This window comes from Rhyacophila brunnea, unplaced genomic scaffold (assembly GCF_057557595.1).
Source record: "Rhyacophila brunnea isolate RB1 unplaced genomic scaffold, BYU_Rbru_1.0 scaffold_13, whole genome shotgun sequence".
NCBI lineage: Eukaryota > Metazoa > Arthropoda > Insecta > Trichoptera > Rhyacophilidae > Rhyacophila > Rhyacophila brunnea.
The window spans coordinates 20,902,536-20,923,850 of NW_028232785.1; positions in this window are offsets into that span (position 1 = coordinate 20,902,536).

Consider the following 21,315-nt stretch of genomic DNA (forward strand, 5'->3'; position numbering starts at 1 on the left):
AAGTATTCTTAATAATCAGTGGCGTGCAATATTGGGAGTAAATTATAAATTAATTAAGAACTGCATTATGTGCCTATCAGTAGATTTATTGATTATTATAAATTTATGGAAATATAAGTATATATTTAATTTTCCACACGGTGATAGTAAAAACAAAAACAACTTTTAATGCAATATTTATATTTATACAGTAATATGAGACATATTAGTGAAACCTTAATTAAATGCGATATTTTTTCTTATATAAACAGAAAAATTGACCAGTTAAACATACATATCGACAGCTTAATCTGAAAACCGGCTAACTCCATTTAGACAAATTGTTCAGTAAGGAATTTAACAATTCAAAAATACACTTGGGATTTTAATTTTTTACAAATAAACTGCACTATAAATATGAATACACTATTTTAGCTTCCCTTTTATATTATATAGAGAGCGGATTTGTTCCATTTACGATATTGGAAATTTGGCTGCTATGTGTTAAGAATTATAACGCATTTATTTATAGGTTTAGGAGTTTGAAATTTTGTGTGAGCATAGAAAACACGCTTTATAACAAAATTTTATTAAAATCTCATTTTGGTCAAAAGTGCAGTTGGCTGGTTTGCAGATTAGGCAGTCGGAATGCTTTTTAAGAGCCGCAATAAATTCGATATTTTTGAATTTACAAGTAGAAGGTATAATCACCCAAAAATACCATGCTGGTGAGAAAACTAATGACAAGTGATTTACATAAAGATACTTACTTGTTTTATAAGAAATTTAAGAACTTAAAATTGTTATAGTACAAATCTATTTAAATGTGACTGTCATGTTTTTACAATTAGCATCTATGACATCCAGAACCATTTACTGGTGATAAGCTATTTAAACAAAATGCTTGTTCATATTAGTGCCACGACGATTGTCTGGCTGACTCAAGCGCAATATTGCAAGTGTGATGAAGAATAGTCAATATTCTCTTGTAAAAAATGCAAATTTATTTTATAAAATTGATTTCATCGAAGATTCTTTCGCGTGCCAGAAAAATTACCACGCCATAGGTTCGCCATCTCTGTAATAAGGCATAAATAAAACAACATTTTTCACATTTTTAAAGTAAAATTATTTATTTTAAAAACATCAATTCACAGTGAAAGACATTATTTAATGGCACTCATATTTTAAATTGTGCTCGTTTACCCATTACAAACATAGTTAGTCTTAAAACTAAATATTACAGTAATTTTCCATACCCTAGTTATATAAGGAAATAACTAAAAATTTCAAGGTTTTGAGTTAATGCCATTTGATGTTGAAATTTCTTACAGCGAAACAATGTTTTTATATAATCATAATAACACTCCTAGCCTCTCCTGAAAGTAATCATTATTTCTATAAAATCTTATTGTACATTGCTAAATTTCGTTAAACTATATTGAAAATACATTTCCCTCAATAATCAAGGTTGTACAATTGAAACGAGAATTTGTGTCTAAAATTTCAAAGGCCATTATTTAAGAACAAGATTTTTTGAGTTGTTTCCTTATTGAACTATGGTATTGGTATCTCTAATGCTATAGTATAATACACATGAATCATTGAGTCACAACACCTGCTCTGGTGACTATTTCTACTTAATAAACTAAGTAGTCCTAGCAAGCGAGAGCCATGCTTTGACCATGTGCGAGAGACGCTTGATATAATGACAATTTAATTAAAACATGGCAGGGTCATGTTACTCTACTCGGTCGACCCAGCAGACTTTGAATAGATGCAGATAAATTTAATTATTCGTGGAATATTAAATTAGGTAACATATTTATGTGCATACAGATGCACATAATTTTTAGTCTATTTTTCTATAAACGATATCTTTGTGGAAAGAATACATGGCTGGTCACGCAAATCCATTCAAAGCATAGAGGTAACTGTGAATATACTTTAGTGTATATATATTTTATATTTCTGCACACATATTCTAAGCTTACGTAGTAGAAAATTAGATGTTCATAGATATTAAAATTAACTAAAGTTGGATACCAGTTATACATTGCATAGAAACTCATCTTTCAAAGCTTGGCATTAGTCCATACGGTTAGTATAGTATTTATAGTATACTCACAGTATCCATAATTATTAATTACAATAAGCTGTTTGGAATAAATAGGTGAGCATATATTACTACTAATAAGTACATAATATATTTAAGCCGTATATTATATACTTAGTAGTTACTGGTTTCATAGTGTTAATGTACTCCACTCAATTCGACCCCCAAGACGTATGAGATTAAAAAATATATAAACTTGGTAGGTTATTAAATATATCAAATATTGGTGATATAACATTTGATTTTTATGGCGCAGGGTCATGTTACTCTATTCGGTCGACCCAGTAGACATTGAATAGAGAAACGAGTAATCAGATCAAAGTGTGGAGACTCGTCTTGGTCTCAAAAGAAATACGTACCGTAGACCATACAATAATATTTTTTTTTTAGGTTTTGGTTAAAGTGCGTAGAATATTAATTTAATTATATTTGTGTGTTAACACAGCGACAGATTGATATTCAGTAGAAATATTACTTATCTATGCATTTCAATGAATAATTAGTAATAAAAATTGTAAAAAAAATCACTTCATACTATGTGCAGGGTCATGTTACTCTATTCGGCCGACCCAGTAGACATTGAATAGATGCAGCTAAATTTGATGCAGAAAAATGGAAAATAGAGTGGTGCTGCATTGGTAAAGATAATCGTCTTCGATATACCTAATCTTGTTCAATAAATTGGCGCAAAAAAACGATTGACAACATCACACACAGCATACAGCTATGATACGAAGATATGATTATCTTATTAGGTTCTCATATAAAAATAAATAAAATTAGTTTTATATTGCGACAAATGTGTAAATCGACGAAAATATATCCAAAATGTTACAGACAATACTGCAAGTTGGTGAGTAATACTTTTTTTATTAATCATTATTAGCATGCAAGATCATGTTACTCTATTCGACCGACCCAGTAGACATTGAATAGAGAAATGAGAATCATATCAAAATGTGGAGACTCGTCTTAGTCTCAAAAGAAATACGTACCGTAGACTATACAATAATAGTTAAAGTACGTAGATTATTAATTTAATAAATATTTGTGTGTTTACACAGCATCAGTTTGATATTCAGTAGAGATATAACAAATTTGAAAATCACCTCATACTATGCGCAGGGCCATGTTATTCTATTCGGCCGACCCAGCAGACTTTGAATAGATGCAGCTAAATTTAAATATTCCTAGTTTATTAATTTTACATATTTTTATGTACACAGCTGATTATATTTATTAAGTATTTTTCTATAAACGATATCTTTGTGGAAAGAATACATGGCTGGTCACGCAAATCCATTTGGAGCCTAGAGATAACCGTGAATAAACTGTAGTGTACCTATATGTATTTTATATTCCTACACTCATATTATAAACGTCCGTAGCAGACGCTAGGATGTTCAAAAATATTAAAATTCTACGTACAACGCAAATGCCTTCAAAATTTTGGACAAAGCTAAATTAGTAGTGAAGAAAAAACAGTAGGGTCATGTTAATCTATTCAGCCGACTCATTAGACATTGAATAGAGTTCCGATCTATTATTAAAAATAGTATTACACCGCAATAATCATAAATTATTGTCAGAATCCGATATCAAACGAAACAACCTACCTACATTATAATGATCAAATTTGGTGAATTGTTATTTATATCAAACATGATGATTCGCTCCCGATCATCACAATTGACCGAGGACCTTAAATATACTACCGTACCATATGTATAATAAATATATTATACTAGCGAGTGTTTGATATATAAGGTAGATAAAATGTGCGGGGTCATGTTATTCTATTCGGCCGACCCAGTAGACTTTGAACAGAATATTAGTTCCACCGGAGTGTATCTTTTATGTATGTGTCAAATAATCAATACATATTGATTCACTCTCAACGGATGCGATTCATCGCAGCTCTCGTACTAATTGGCGTGCTTCAGTTTTATCGTCGATTTATATGAAACCTAATTTATTCATGTTGTCATAATTCTTATGCGTAATCTCACTATCTAACTAAATTCAAATCTATCACTAATTAAATAATCGCAAAGATTTCGATAAAATAACTCCAAGGGTCATGTAATCCATTTAACTCAGGGGTACACAAACTTTTTCGTCAAAGGGATAATTTTGAAATCAAAAATATTAGGCGGGTCGCCTTTTCTTTTGTAAATATTTTCTGTTTTTAAAAAGGTAAGGCAAAAAAAAGAAATATTTCACTGTGTAAAATTATATTTTGAATTAAAAATACATTATTATTAGTCTTAATAATGTACTAATATATGATATTATTTTTCACCATGTGGTTTATGCAATTGTTTGTTTGAAACTAAATCCTGCAATCTAGGCTCAAATTTTCTGGACCATTCATTATTGCCAGTTAGAGCCAGTATCAAACATTATTTTCATTAATCAAACCTAATTTAAGGTTCTTAAAAATGCAGGGTCATTTTACTCTATTCGTTCTACTGTTAGGATACTTTACATAGCATTGAATAGGGAGACACAAAATACTCTCACCCCTCTCGGAACCGCATTTGGGAGACGCTGTTCTATAGGTATTTGATAACAACGCCGCACGGTATGTACCTACCAACGTTGCTACTGCTACTACTTAGAGAGTATGTTCCTTTATTTTTTCAGAAGGATTATAACAGTTCTTTTGAACTAGAATAAGTTTGAACCAAATTAAATGAATAGTATGATTTTGTTTAGTCATAAGAATAATTTCATTGTAAAACAAAGTGGAGAGGCACTTCACTACTTAAGGCTTAAGCGAAAGTAAAATTAGTCCACTCTTGGGAACAGTCTGTCGCTTACATCTCCACTGGCTCCTAATCTGGCAAGTGTGTAGGATTTTTGGACCTTGATGTTTCCATGTAAACACCGTATGAATTTATTGTGATGTGTTTTCAAACACATTTATAGCCAGTAATCGACGAACATTTAATGGATGTGGTCATTTACGCAAGCGAATGAAAATAAAAATATTGTTAAAATTGTTAGAAGACATCTCACTGAAGAAGAAGAAAAGCGGGCCTGCCATTGTTCGCAGTTACAGGGACAGAAGATCAGGACCAAACAACATCAATTTCGTTTAGGTTTAACTTAAGGGGCCTTTCATCCAATATTTTCGAATGCGATTTTACGCCAGATGGCGTGCAAAACGTATAATTCCGTTCGTGCAAATTTTGTACATAAGCATCTCGCCGAACCCGAACACCTAATGCCCCTCTACCATAAGTTTAGCGAACCGATTGCTAAATTCGGCAGAGTCGATTTTTGACAGATTGCAACTGACAGCCCGCGTTTGTTGATAATTGTCATAGGTACTTGTTTTCTTCCGTATTTCATTATGATTGAGTGATTATATTCTAATGGTATTATCTATTTTACAATTGACCCGATATTTGGTGCTTCATTTTATTCAATCATGAATGCTTTATTTGTGGCTACTAAACTTTGCTTTCGTAGATGAAGCTAATTTACAATGCCGCAAATTTCGTAAAAGCGGCGACGCTTTCGAAATAATTTAAGAGTCTCGTTAGTAAATACACATCACGCAGATTAATGAAAATCAAATAAATATAATTTAATATTTTTAACAACTCAATTATTCACATACATGATTATGCTGGAATCGATTTATGCATAATAATTATATGGTAGGTAGGTATACTATCACGATAACCATTTACTTTCATTTTGTTTATATTGTAATGATTATATTTATTCAATAATGTTTATTCGGCATTCGGATTATCCGGCGATAATGTAGTATTAATCGAAAAATATAAGAAATAATGAGTATGTAAATGACGTAGCGATTATAACATCTTTCATTTTCAATATTGGCATTGTATTACTACTAGTGGTATCTCGCGGCAAAATGCAAAAATTACGTCCTGTGTCGTTTTTGTTTGACGTTTAAGCGTCCATAGACATCAAACTTGTTAAAAAGTGACCATAGAGATAGATATTCTTCTGATTTTGGTATAATGAATACTTGATCCAAATATACGAGCATCCGCCGAACACTATGATTTGAGTGAAGCATAACGGAACACGAAGCGATGTCTGTATACAGTTTCGCAAGCACTTCCATGAACACTCGACTAGTTAGTAAATGGTTGTAAACGGAAACAGCGTAAGTTTGGAGGGTAATAAACGATTCGGTTTGGCTTATTCCATGGATAGGGTATTAGTTTCTAAAATATTGTGTAGGATCATGTTACTCTATTCGGCCGACCCAGCAGACTTTAAATAGACTTTCGTTTGATTTACAGAAGTTTTCATGAAATACTGAGTATTTCTACCAAGAAGAGTAGAATAATTTACTATAAATGCAGAGTCTACTATCGTGGACTTTACTATTACTCTGAGTTTTATACTAATAACTCAAATAAAAGTAATTCATGTTCCAGTGTCGTAAGCATAGTATAATTGGTACAAAATGTAATCTCATTGCATTTATATTGGAGAGAATTAAACTTGGCCGGTGGATGTGCGCACTTTGGTATATAATATATAATATTATATAACAACTGATTGATACATCTCACTACACAGTATCAAAAATCATTTTCGTTAATCAAGCCTAATTTTTTAAGGTTCTTAAATGTGCAGGATCATGTTATTTTATTCGGCCGACCCAGCAGACTTTGAATAGATGCAGATAAATTTAATTATACGTGAAATATTGAATTAGGTAACATATTTTTGTGCACACAGATGCACATAATTTTTAGTCTATTTTTCTATAAACGATATCTTTGTGGAAAGAATACATGGCTGGTCACGCAAATCCATTCAGAGCATAAAGGTTACTGTGAATATACTTTAGTGTATATATATTTTATATTCCTACACACATATTCTAAACTTACGTAGTAGAAACTAGAGATGTTCAGAGATATTAAAATTAACTAAAGTTGGCTACCAGTTATACATTGCATACAAAATCATCTTTCAAAGCTTGGCATTATTCCATACGGTTAGTATAGAAGAATAGTATACTCACAGTGTACATGATTATTAATAACAACAAGCTGTTGGGAATAAATAGGTGAGCATATATTACTACTACTAAGTACATAATATATTTAACCCGTACATTATGTACTTAGTAGTTACTGGTTTCATAGTGCTAATGTACTCCACTCAATTCGACCTCTAAGACGTATGAGTATAAAAAATATATATACTTGGTAGGTTATTAAATATATCAAAGATTGGTGATATAACATTTGATTTTCATTACGTAGGGTCATATTACTATATACGCCTGACTTATAAGAAGAAACTAATGTATAATATGTGTGTTAAGAGTATACTATTCACACGTCACATGAAATATAAATGTAGAATATGATATTTTATTATATAGGTAGATAAAAGATACCTCTTTCTAAGCGCAGGGTCATGTCACTCTATTCGGCTGACCCAAAAGACTTTGAATTGAGAAATGAGTAATCAGATCAAAATGTGGAGACTCGCCTTGGACTCAAAAGAAAGAGATGCAGCTAAATTTAACTTTTCGTAGAATATTAATTTAAAATATTTTTGTGTAAACTGCTGCAAATATTTTTTAGTCTATTTTTCTATAAACAATATATTGGTGGAACGAACGCATGGCTGGTCACGCAAATCCATTCAGAGAATAGAGGGAACCGTGGTTATATAATATATTTCTGCACACATATTCTAAACTTACGTAGTAGAAGCTAAGATGTGCAGAAATATTTAAATTAACTCTACGTACAACGCAAATGCCTTCAAAATTTTAGACAAAGCTAAATTAGTAGTGAAGAAAAACATTAGGGTCATGTTAATTTATTCAGCCGACCCAGTAGACATTGAATAGAATTCCGATCTATTATTAAAATTAGTATTACACCGTTATAATCACAAATCATCAGAGTCCGATGTAAGTGTATTCACTGTCACCGTCCATAATAATATAAAATGTTAGATAGGTGCTTACGTACATACTACTGATAAAATTTGATGAATTGTTATTTTAATAAAACATGATGATTCGCTCCTGTTGCCTTGATGATCTAGCAGTTAAACAAGGTCCTTAAATAATCATAGATACCGCACTTATTATTATGTATAATATAAAAGTCTACTTTCGACTATTAGTAGAATGTCTCCTAAGTAAAATTAATCATTTTCGAAAGTCTAATCGATATTTTGATAGGGCTATTTAAAAAGATATACGTTCGAGAAATATGCATTATAGTAATGTAAAGATAAGATACTATTTTTAATAAAATATCTGTACTAGTTGACAATTACCTTCTGAAGTGGACTTAACCGGTCCAGAGATATTTCTTTTCTTTATATTATTTCTCATTACGCATTGTTATTGTGTCACATTATGCATCTTAATTGGAGTGTCATTGGGCGAATATTGTATGGTATATTTAATTGTTTTTTTTTTTATAATACTTACTAAGTAAATTCAGACTAAATAATCAAGGGTCTGATGCCAGTGGGGCTGTAGTATTATTCTATCTCAAGTGAGTTTTGAACATCGCCTCATGCAAGGTCATGTTACTCCATTCAGCCGACCCAGTAGGCTTAGAACAGAAGATAAAAAAAACGTCAGACGATGAACGTATTATGTACGTCTTATAATAATATAGTACCGAGTGTTTGATATATAAGGTAGATAAAATGTGCAGGGTCATGTTATTCTATTCGGCCGACCCAGTAGACTTTGAACAGAATATTTATTTATTTATTTATTTAAGAATACAAAACATTGTGGACATAACAAATCTAAATTCAAGACGTACACAACATGAGATTTACATTATAAGTCAAACATTACCCTCACAAGAGAGAAGAGAATATAGAAAAAGAAATATATATATAATAACAATAATAATAACAAAAAAAATATATATATAATCAAAACATACTTAAGTATAATTTAATACAGAAAAATATAATTTTTGAGAACGGAAAATATACAATTTTATACAGAAAAATAGTTTCAAAAATAAAATGCAAAGTACATCATTGAAAATGTCTATGTCTTTAGGGAGCGCATTTACTAGTCTTGCACCCCTCGCTAATGGTGCCTGATAGGCTTGACGCGAGGAAACGGTTCCTATCCAGAATAAATCATGACTGCGACCACGTAGGTAATTGACAGGCGCATGGAAATTCGAATTCATTAGGACACCGGGATTGGAAACCATCCCTCGCGATAACAGGCAAAAGTGTTTCAACAGCAGAAGAGACCGACGAGATTCAAGAGAGTGAAAAGTAAGCATGCCTTGTAGAAAGGCAGTCGGAAAATAATCATCTGACGAATTATCGAAAGGAAAATATTTAAATGTTTTAAAATAAAGACATCGAAGAAATTTCTTCTGGACGCGTTCTAAAATAAGCTTATAGGAAACCTCATAAGGACACCAGATAATCGACCCATATTCAAGAATGCTACGCACTAATGAGACGTAGAGTGTACGTAATACATTAGGATTCTTGAATGGTTTGGATTGTTGCATGATGAATCCTAGAAGCTTACTCGCACGTAGAGCCGTGGAAATTATGTGCGAGTGAAAGGATAATGAAGAATCAAAAATTATCCCAAGATCTTTCGCCTCAGATTGACGTTTTAAAGAATTTTTTGACATAATATAATTGTATTTAATCGGAGTTCTTGACCTAGAAAAAGTAATACAAAAGCATTTGTCAGTATTAAATTCAAATTTATTCTTTTTTGACCAACTTTCAATTGAACAGAGATTTCTCTGTAACATGCAACAGTCCAACTCATTGCGAACTGGTGCATATAATTTCAAATCATCCGCAAAAAGTAAAAATTCTACTCCATCCATGGCTTTAACTATATCATTGACAAATATGAGGAACATAATTGGTCCAAGATTTGATCCTTGGGGAACACCTGAAAGAGTTTGTAAGACTTCAGATGCACACCCAGCGTATTCGACATATTGACAACGATGCGAAAAATAAGATTTGAAAAAATTTACAAAATTAATAGATCCGCCTACTGCACTTAGTTTAGTTAAAAGAATATCATGATCAACTCGATCGAAAGCCTTTGACATATCCGTATAAATTGCATCAACTTGACAATGATTGTCTAGTGAACGATATATGTATTCAGTGTACTCCATGAGGTTGGTAACTGTTGATCGAGTAGATCGAAAACCATGTTGAGCGTCAGTCAGCTGACCATCCACATGTGTATATATATATTTATGTAAAATGGACTCAAATAGTTTGTACTGGTATGTACAATGACGTCTTGTTGGAGTAGGCATATCATGCGTTGCCTAGGGGCGGCAAATTATAAAGGGCGGTTAATTTAGGAATTGATTATATCATCACAACTTTTGAAAGCAGCGACGGTTGTCCATTTAGAGAACGATGTTGCCACTTCGTTTGAAAGTACCGACATCCTAGTTTAAAGAAATCACAAGGGGGCATCCAAACCTGTCAGTGCCTCATACTTCCCCATAACTAATTCCATCGCTATTTGGGAGTAGGTTTCATAGAAATGCTCTAATCCTCAGTGGATGATAATAATATTAGTCATTTTTTTAAGACCTTTGTTGTATTTGTCAGTTTAAGATGGTAAAATAGGTAGGAATGAACCTAACAATTCAAGTCTAAAATCGAAAAAGGGCGGTATTCTAAGTAAAGTAGAGTAAATCGGAAACTGGCACCACGAGATCAATCTGACCCTTTTGGAAACCTTGAAAGATTTTATGGATTTAAAAACCAGCTCTCTCCACCGCATACGTTTATATTACTCTATCCTGCAGACTGATTTTCAATAGAGCTTTTGTCTAATAAAAACCAGTCTGAACAAAACGCCTACCGATTGATAATTTTAGTTTCTGATATTCATGATGTGTGATATTATAGCTTCGAGATTGACGAAAGTCAGATTAATTTATTATTCAATTATTGTGTTTCGCAGAAACATGTTACTATATACGCTCGACCCAGTAGACTTTGAATAGTGCGAGGAAAGTAGGTGAGCAAACTAAAATATGTATTTGTTAAAAATATACTGTTCATCAGCTGTATGAAATATAATAATATGTAGAAGAATTTCTATTATGTGATGAAAGACATTTCTTTTTATGCGCACCGTCATGATATTCTATTCGGCCAAGCCAGTAGAATTTGAATAGAGACCTACAGCTCGACTTCAGAGTTCAGAAATATTAAAATGAACTCTACGGACAACGCAAATGCCTTCAAAATTTTTGACAAAGCCAAATAATTATTAGTAGTGATGAAAAAATTTTAGGGTCATGTTAATCTATTCGGCCGACCCATTAGACATTGAATAGAGTTCCGATCTATTATTTAAAATAGTATTACACCGCAATAATTTCAATACACTTATTGTGATAACTCGGCTTTTCTCTAACACCCAGCACACTCGGGTGGAAGTCCAGCGCCTTACGCACTGCACCACGAGAGCCACTTGCATACAGTAATTTAAAAAAATATCAAAGAAGAATATAAGAATATATTATTTAATACATAGGTGAAAAAAGACGTATGTGGTAAGTTGTGTTACACTGAAAACAAATGCACCGGTAAATGCAATATATGAAAGGACGTATAAGATTAAAAATACATCAAAAATTTGTGATATGACATTCGATTTTCATTGCGCAGGGTCATAATATTACTCTATACGTATTTATATACAGACTCTTTGAATAGCGCGAGATAAGTTGGTGAAGAAACTAGTGTATAATATGTGTGGAAAGAGTATACTATTCACACGTCAGGTGAAATATAAATTTAGAATATGATATTATAATAATATTATATAGTTCAAAGATATCTCTTTCTAAGCGCAGGGTCATGTTACTCTATTCGGCCGACCCAGTAGACATTGAATAGAGAAATGAGTAATCAGATCAAAATGTGAAGACTCGCCTTGGTCTCAAAAGAAAGGGATGCAGCTAAATTTAAATATTCGTAGAATATTAATTTAACATATTTTTGTGTAAACTGCTGCAAATATTTTTTTAGTCAATTTTTCTATAAGCAATATATTGGTGGAACGAATACATGGCTGGTCACGCAAATCCATTCAGAGCATAGAGAGAACCGTGGTTATATAATATATTTCTGCACACATATTCCAAACTTACGTAGTAGAAGCTAAGATGTGCAGAAATATTAAAATTAACTCTAAGGACAACGCAAATGCCTTCAAAAATTTAGACAAAGCTAGATTCATAGTGAATAAAAACAGTAGGGTCATGTTAATTTATTCAACCGACCCCGTAGACATTGAATAGAGTTCCGATCTATTATTAAAAATAGTATTACATCGCAATAATCATAAATCGTCAGAGTCCGATATAAGTGTATTCATTGTCACCGTACATAATAATATAAAATGTTAGATAGGTGCTGACGTACACACTAATGATCAAATTTGGTGAATTGTTATTTATAATATAAAACATGATGATTTGCTCTCTATCATCACGGATCTCGCGGTTGACCCAGGACCTTAAATCAAAGATACCCCACTTATTATTATGTATATAAACGTACACTTTTGCAATAAGAAGAATATTTTCTATGTAAACTCAATCACATTTCGAAAGACAGCGATAGGGCTATTTAGAAAGATATACGCTCGAGAAATGTGCATTATAGTAATGTAAAGATAAGACACCATTTTTAATAAAATATGTGTACTAAATGACGAATACCTTCTGAAGTGGATGTAACCGGTCTAGAATATTTGTAAACCTATGAATAAAACACTATCAATCAAGAAACAGTAAGTCTCAAGATATAAGAGATATTTCTCTTCTTTTTGTAATATTACAATATCATTTCTCGTCGTAACAGCTACCATCGTAATTATTGGGCGAATAAGGTATGATATATTTTTTAATATATTTAATTTTTTATAATGCTTACTAATTCAATTCAAGCTAAATAATCAAGGGTCTGATGCCAGTGAGGCTGTAATATCAATCTATTTCAAGTAAGTTTCTAACATCGCCTCTCTCTATCATGCAAGGTCATGTTACTCTATTCAGCCGACCCAGTAGGCTTAGAAAAGAAGATAATAAAACACGTCAGACGATGAACGTATTATGTACGTCTTATAATAATATACCACTGAGTGTTTGATATATCAGGTAGATACGATATGCAGGGTCATGTTACTCTATTCGGCTGACCCAGTAGGCTTTGAATAGAGTGAGATAATTTGGTAGACATACTGGTCCACACAATACATAGAAATGACAATCTCTTACCATATAAAATTTTAATTGTTATTTACAGAAAAGAACCTTGGAAAACCAGGTACCAAGCATGAAGAATTAACCACTCCAATGGAGCCGTCATCAAAAGCATTGATAATAATCGAGCCATCAAAAAGAAATACTGTAGTCGGTAATACTCCGACACACGAATTGAAGATGCCTGACGATGCGACAGATTTAAGTCGTAATAGGAAAAGCCCTGAAAAAAAAAATTTAATTTTAAAAAAGTCGATACTTGAATAGTCGACGAGTCTTAAAGAATAACACTTCGTTAAGTGTTATAATCCATGTCTTAGCTCTTTAGTTTAACGGCCATATTATTTGTCTCGTTAAACCTTTCTTTACATAATAATTTTTCTTCATTTTTTCTGATTTGATAGTATTCTTTATATAGTGAAGTTTAAACATCGCCTCTTTTTACTATGCAGGGTCATGTTACTCTATTCGGCCGACCCAGTAGACATTGAATGAAGAAATGAGTAATCAGATCAAAATGTGAAGACTCGCCTTGGTCTCAAAAGAAAGAGATGTAGTTAAATTTAAATATTCGTAGAATATTAATTTAACATATTTTAAATAATTTTTTAGTCTATTTTTCTATAAACAATATATTGGTGGAACGAATACACGAATGGTCATGCAAATCCATTCAGAGCATAGAGGAAACCGTGGTTATATAATATATTCTTTATTTCTACATACGTATTCTAAACTTACGTAGTAGAAGCTTAGATGTGCAGAAATATTTAAATTAACTCTACGGACAACGCAAATAAATGCCTTCAAAATTTTAGACAAAGCTAAATTAGTAGTGAATAAAAACAGTAGGGTCATGTTAATTTATTCAGCCCACCCAGTAGACATTGAATAGAGTTCCGATCTATTATTAAAAATAGTATTACATCGCAATAATCATAAATCGTCAGAGTCCGATATACGTGTATTCATTGTCACCCTACATAATAATATAAATGTTAGATAGGTGCTTATATACATACTTATGATCAAACTTGGTGAATTGTTATTAATAATATAAAAGATGATGATTTGCTCTCTATCATCACGGACCTGGCAGTTGACCGAGGACCTTAAATCAAAGATATTCCACTTATTAATATGTATATAAACGTAGGTACACTTTTGCTATAAGAAGAATATTTTCTATGTAAACTCAATCACATTTCGAAAGACAGCGATAGGGCTATTTAGAAAGATATACGTTCGAGAAATGTGCATTATAGTAATGTAAAGATAAGACACCATTTTTAATAAAACATCTGTACTAAATGACAAATTCCTTCTGAAGTGGATGTAACCGGTCTAGAATATCTGTTAACCTATGAATAAAACACTATCAATCAATAAACAGAAAGTCTAAAGATATAAGAGATATTTATTTTCTTTTTGTAATATGACAATATCATTTCCCGTGTTAAAAGTTACTATCGTAATTATTGGGCGAATAAGGTAAGATATGCAACCTAATTCATTCATGTTTACATAATTCTTCTGCGTATTCTCACTATCTAACTAAATTCAAATCTATCACTAATAAATAATCGCAAAGATTTCCATAAAATAACTCCAAGGGTCATGTAATCCATTTAACTCAGGGGTACACAAACTTTTTCGTCAAAGGGATTATTTTGAAATAAAAAATATTAGGCGGGCCGCCCTTCCTTTTGTAAATATTTTCTGTTTTTTAAAAAAAGTAAGGTATTAGTCTTATATATACTAATAAATGATATTTTTTTCACCACGTGGTTTATGCAATTGTTTGTTTGAAACTAAATCCTGCAACCTAGGCTCAAATTTTCTGCACCATTCATTATTGCCAGTAAGAGCCAGTATCAAACAATATTTTCATTAATCAAACCTAATTTAAGGTTCTTAAATATGCAAGGTCATGTTACTCTATTCGGCCGACCCAGAAAACTTTGAATAGAGACGTAGAGCACGACTTGATGAAAAATTTAATATGAAACTCACCAATAATTGAGCGTAGTTATACGCAAAGCAGCCAAGCCACACAAACCTCAAACAGAGATAGAAGCACTTTTAGGTAAAGTGTGTTTCTTTAAATCCACAAAGCCTCTGTATACTATTGAACTGTTAACTGTAAACTGTTAGAATACTTTATGTAGTATTGAATAGGGAGACACAAAATACTCTCACCCCTCTCGGAACCGCGTTTGGAAGAGGTTTCAGATACATTAAAAAAGAGCGGGCCTGGCATTGTTCGCAGTAACAGGGATATACAAAAGATCAGGATCAAACAACACCAATTTCGTTTAGGTTTAACTTAAGGTTCTAAAATGTGCAGGATCATGTTACTCTATTCGGCCGACCCAGCAGACTTTGAATAGACTTTCATTTGATTTACAGAAGTTTTCATGAAATAATGAGTATTTCTACCAAGAAGAGTAGAATAATTGACTATAAATCCAGAGTCTACTATCATGGACTTTAATATTACTCTGAGTGTTATACCAATAACTCAAATAAAAGTATTTCATGTTGCAATTTCGGAAGCATAGTATAATTGGTACAAAATGTAATCTAATTGCAGTTATCAATATAATAAAACTAAGCTGGTGGATGTGCGCACTTTGGTTTATAATATATAATATTTTATAACAACAGATTGATACATCTAACTACACAGTATCAAAAATGTGCAGGATCATGTTATTTTATTCGGCCGCCCGGCAGACTTTGAATAGATGCAGATAAATTTAATTATTAGTGGAATATTAAATTAGGTAAAATATTTTTGTGCACACAGATGCACATAATTTTTAATCTATTTTTCTATAAACGATATCTTTGTGGAAAGAATACATGGCTGGTCACGCAAATCCATTCAGAGCATAGAGGTAACTGTGAAAATACTTTAGTGTATATATATTTTATATTTCTACACACATATTCTAAACTTACGTAGTTGAAACATAGATGTTCAGAGATATTAAAATTAACTAAAGTTGGCTACCAATTATACATTGCATACAAACTCATCTTTCAAAGCTTGGCATTAGTCCATACGGTTAGTATAAATAGTATACTCATAGTATACATGATTATTAATAACAACAAGCTGTTGGGAATAAATAGGTGAGCATATTATATTATTACTAATATATTTTACCCGTATATTATGTACTTAGTAGTTACTGGTTTCATAGTGCTAATGTACTCCACTCAATTACTTCACAAGACGTATGAGATTAAAAAATGTATAAAATTGGTAGGTTATTAAATATATCAAAGAGTGGTGATATAACATTTGATTTTTATTGCGCAGGGTCATGTTACTCTATTCGGCCGACCCAGCAGACTTTGAATAGAGTGACCATTACAGTCATTATTCTGTCATGTCGGACAAGTTTACCTACCGATCTCTCATTTTTTGATCGGTTTCGAAGTGACAAATATGATTACAAGTTAGGTTTAAAGAATTCTTACTAATTCTGCTGATTACTGGATTTTACAATAGGTTAATAATTCGATACTTTCCTACCCTATTTAGCTGCCGTCGCGGACTGAAAGCAGCCTTGTGTATAGAATAGACCCGGGTATGCATTAACTAGCATGTTTGTTTAATTTCTGAACGAATATTTTTTTTAATCCATAGAGTCGTGTTACTCTATTCAGCCGACTCGGTAGACTTTTAATAGGGTATTAGTTGTATGGGATTAATGATGAATAGGAGATACACAAAGTGACACATTTGAATTTTCCTATTAAAAATTATATGATCATCTATTCACTGCGTTTTACTAAAGAAAACTCAACAGTATTAGATCATAGGATAAAATAACTCTATTCGACCAATCCAGTGAAATCATTTAATATACATGCGGACATAGCAGACTTCGGTGATTGAGGTAATCACGAAGAGACGCTTTACGTGGTTGGGACATGTGTTCCGGATGCTGCCAAAGAGTTGCGACATTTCGTACCCTTGTGGCACAGCCTTCCCTCTGCAGTGCTACAAAAACCATCTACGCGCATCATATACCTAGCATGGCAAGAGGCCCGAGAGTTAGCGATGGATCGAGCGAATTGATGCAAACTTGTGTTTACCCTTTGTGGTCGTGACAGGGTGAAAGAAGAATTTCATATTAGAGATATTGGTCTCTCAAGTAATAAAGTACAATGCAATCGAGACAATAAATCTCCGAAAACTGGTAAGATCTATATATTATTATAATCATTGTTAACATGATAATACTGGATAATCAAATACATGGAAATGTTACTCTACCTACTGATCAAATAAACACAATATTATGACATGTGGTGCGATCATATTTAGTGATATCTATTTTAATATAACGCAGGGTCATGTTACTCTATTCGGCCGACCCAGCAGACTTTGAATAGATTTTACTCAAATGAAAGATGAAGTAATGCACGGATGCAAAGTACGGTGAAGAGGTTTTGACCCTTCTTCTCTGCGTGTCGAAAAGCGAATGAAAATTATTGGCATCCTACAGATTCTGCCTACATTTGGAGCTTTCATAAGTGAGATATTAACATGGGTGAAAAATTAAAATCAATTGAGCGTAGTTATACGCAAAGCAGCCAAGCCACACAAACCTCAAACAGAGATAGAAGCACTTTTATGTAAAGTGTGTTTCTTTAAATCCACAAAGCCTATGTATACTATTTATACCTTTTGAATGATAGATATTATATATTTATATGATTTTGTCTAACTTATAAAGAGATAAAAGCATAAAATCTATGAAATTTTGGTGTTTTAGCAGTCCAGGCTGTTTTGTGCAAAACGGGTTTTTTAGAATGTTCATTCTTGAATGCAGCCAACTCTTAATTTTGTAAGAAAAATCGTTATTTTTGAATTTATTTTCATAAAAAAAACTTCTAAGTTATTCAAGTATTATGGGAATTTCAATATTCTGAAAATAATTCGAAAAACTTGTAAATTATACATTAATATTTAGCTGCCTGGCACTATTTTTTATATGAAAAATCTGTATATTATATTATATATATATAATAAAATTAAAAACATATAATTTAATTGAGAAAATAATGTTTATTAATTGAATATAGAAAAACACAGTCAGGATTTTAATAATTACATAATATTATCATTTGGCTGCTTTTTGCAGAACGAATATGGCATATTTTTATAACGCATTTATATGACATTTTTGTATGACAGCAGCTTGGTTGATTTATGCAAATCCAAAATGTCATATTCTGCGATTTGAAAAATCTTTAAAACGCATTTATATGAGATCTTTGTATGACAGCAGCTTGGCTGATTTGTGCAGAACGTAAACAAACGTGTGAGATTATGGAAATCACAATAACTAATTTTTTTCAAAATTGTGGCTTGGCTGCTTTGTGTATAACTACGCTCAATTATCAATAGTTCATTTCAGAACAATGTTAAGTAGGAATTGTAAATAACAAAATTTCTCACATTTTTTGAAAATACTTCAGGTATTTAATAAATCTGTAACAATGAATTTATCATTTTTTTTTTATAAAATATATATATTCTTTTAAACACCATAGCAGGCCCAAAGATCCAATGATAGTTATAGTGTATTTTTTAGTAATATACGTGGAACTATCGCAAACACACAGGCTTTGAGAAAATCACATAAATTAATTGTGTTCTCACTGGGCATTAAATCACAAAAGGATGAAAAACCAGCATTTAAAAACGAAAATGGTTTCAGTGATTTAATATCTTTTATGAAAGCTTCTGCCGTTGCTTATAAAACCTCGAATGACTAATTGTTAGGGACATAGAGTGACAGAGTAAAGAAATCAACTAAAAAACCGTTGGCATCCACCACAACGTTGTAGATAATTGAACTTCCAGAAGCTGATCCAGAGTTCCACACTAGCAATTCCAAAGCGATAACTATAACTCCATTGCTTCGGTATGAGGGAAATGACTAGGACAATATTGAATTAGAGATTATTTAATTATTAATGATATAACTATTAGTTTTTTAAGGATTTTGCGCAGGGTCATGTTAATCCATTCGGCCGACCCAGTAGGCTTAGAAAGAATGAAATAATATAAGAATAATTACTAATGTACGTCTTCTGATATATTACCGAGTGATTGATACATCTAACTACAAGTACTTAGTTTCATACATGATTTTCTTAAACCAAGCCTAATTTTAGATTGTTTAATGTGTAGGGTCGTGTTACTCTATTCGGCCGACCCAGAAGACTTTGAATGGACTTCAGCTTAATATACAGCTGTTTTTATGAAATAATAATTAGCAAATCACCTCTCACAATTAAGTTTACAACAATCAAGATCAAGAGCGGATCATCATAGACATATGGGTAACCCTAAGTTTTACAATAATAACTCAAATTAAAGTATTTAATATTATAATGAAGACAACAATAACTTAATTGGTACTAAGTATCTTTAATTCAGATTTTACAAATGGAGGTCCTCCAAGGTAGGTAGGTAGAGTATACCCTTCATAAATTTGCACTTTTACTACACTGATACGCATCTTTCCCTGATAACCTAATATCAGACTCCATTAAATGAAATTCGCAGAAAGAAATGTGTCATTCAAAATATACGAACAATTGAAAGATATGAAACAGCTTTTTATAAATTAGTTCTTTGACGCTGGATGAAATGACGACCGTTGTAACCACAATCTACCGATCATTAATAACTTGCGTATAAAAATGTATATATTTTTTACTGCGCAGGGTCATGTTACTCTATTCAGCCGACCCAGTAGACTTTGAATAGAGTCTTAGTTACATGTATCACAATAATATATAAGACATACATTCGCAAAAAGAAATTTGTCATTCAAAATAATATGAACTGGGAACTCAGAAATAATGGGAACTGAAATACACAACGGCTAAAGCGATAGCAGGTAACCGACTCGAGTATGGAAAAATCCGGGTTAAACTTACACCCATGTCAATAATATTTTAGGTCGAATACTAAAAACTGCTCTCGGTTTATGCATTTACGCTCATTTAATGTTGGTGTATTACACACACCATTGCACGTGCATAATGCGTGCTTCATTTTCGTAGGACACTCACACATTCAAAGTCCTGCTTCACCACGCGGCGTATTGAATATGGCCTATCGGTATTCTATTTATTATCAGAATTCTGTTCTGTGAATATGAACCATTGAAAGAAATGCAACAGCTTTTTATGAATTAGTCCCTTCATGCTGGATGAATATTAACGTCATTGGTAATCTCAATCTAGACCAATGCGATGTATTTTACTTTTGAATACGCATTTTTTATAATATTATAGATACATAGTATAACAATGTATGTATTTTTACTGCGCAGGGTCATGTTACTCTATTCAGCCGACCCAGTAGACTTTGAAAAGAGTTTTAGTTACATGTATCACAAAAACATATTATAAGACATACATTCGCAAAAAGAAATTTGTCATTCAAAATATGAACCACTGAAAAAACTCAAAACAGCAATTTATAAATTAGTTCCTTCATGCTGGATGAATAATAACGTAACTGGTAATCTCTTAACAATACTTTTAAATATGTATTTTATATAGATATCTACGTTGTATAAAAATGTATATACTTTTACTGCGCAGGGTCATGTTACTCTATTCAGCCGACCCAGTAGACTTTGAATAGAGTTTTAGTTACATGTATCATAATAATATATAAGACATACATTCGAAAAAAGAAATGTCATTCAAAATATGATAACTGATGTATTTAATATGATGATTAATTGGAATATTACTCATTATATTTTAAAACCTACTAATTTTAACAATTTCTATTCGGTCGACCCAGTAGACGTTTAATAGCGAGTGATTTTGAGTCTATGGCCTGTTGAATCGGTGGGGCAAAAACATGTGAATAGATACGCATGGAGA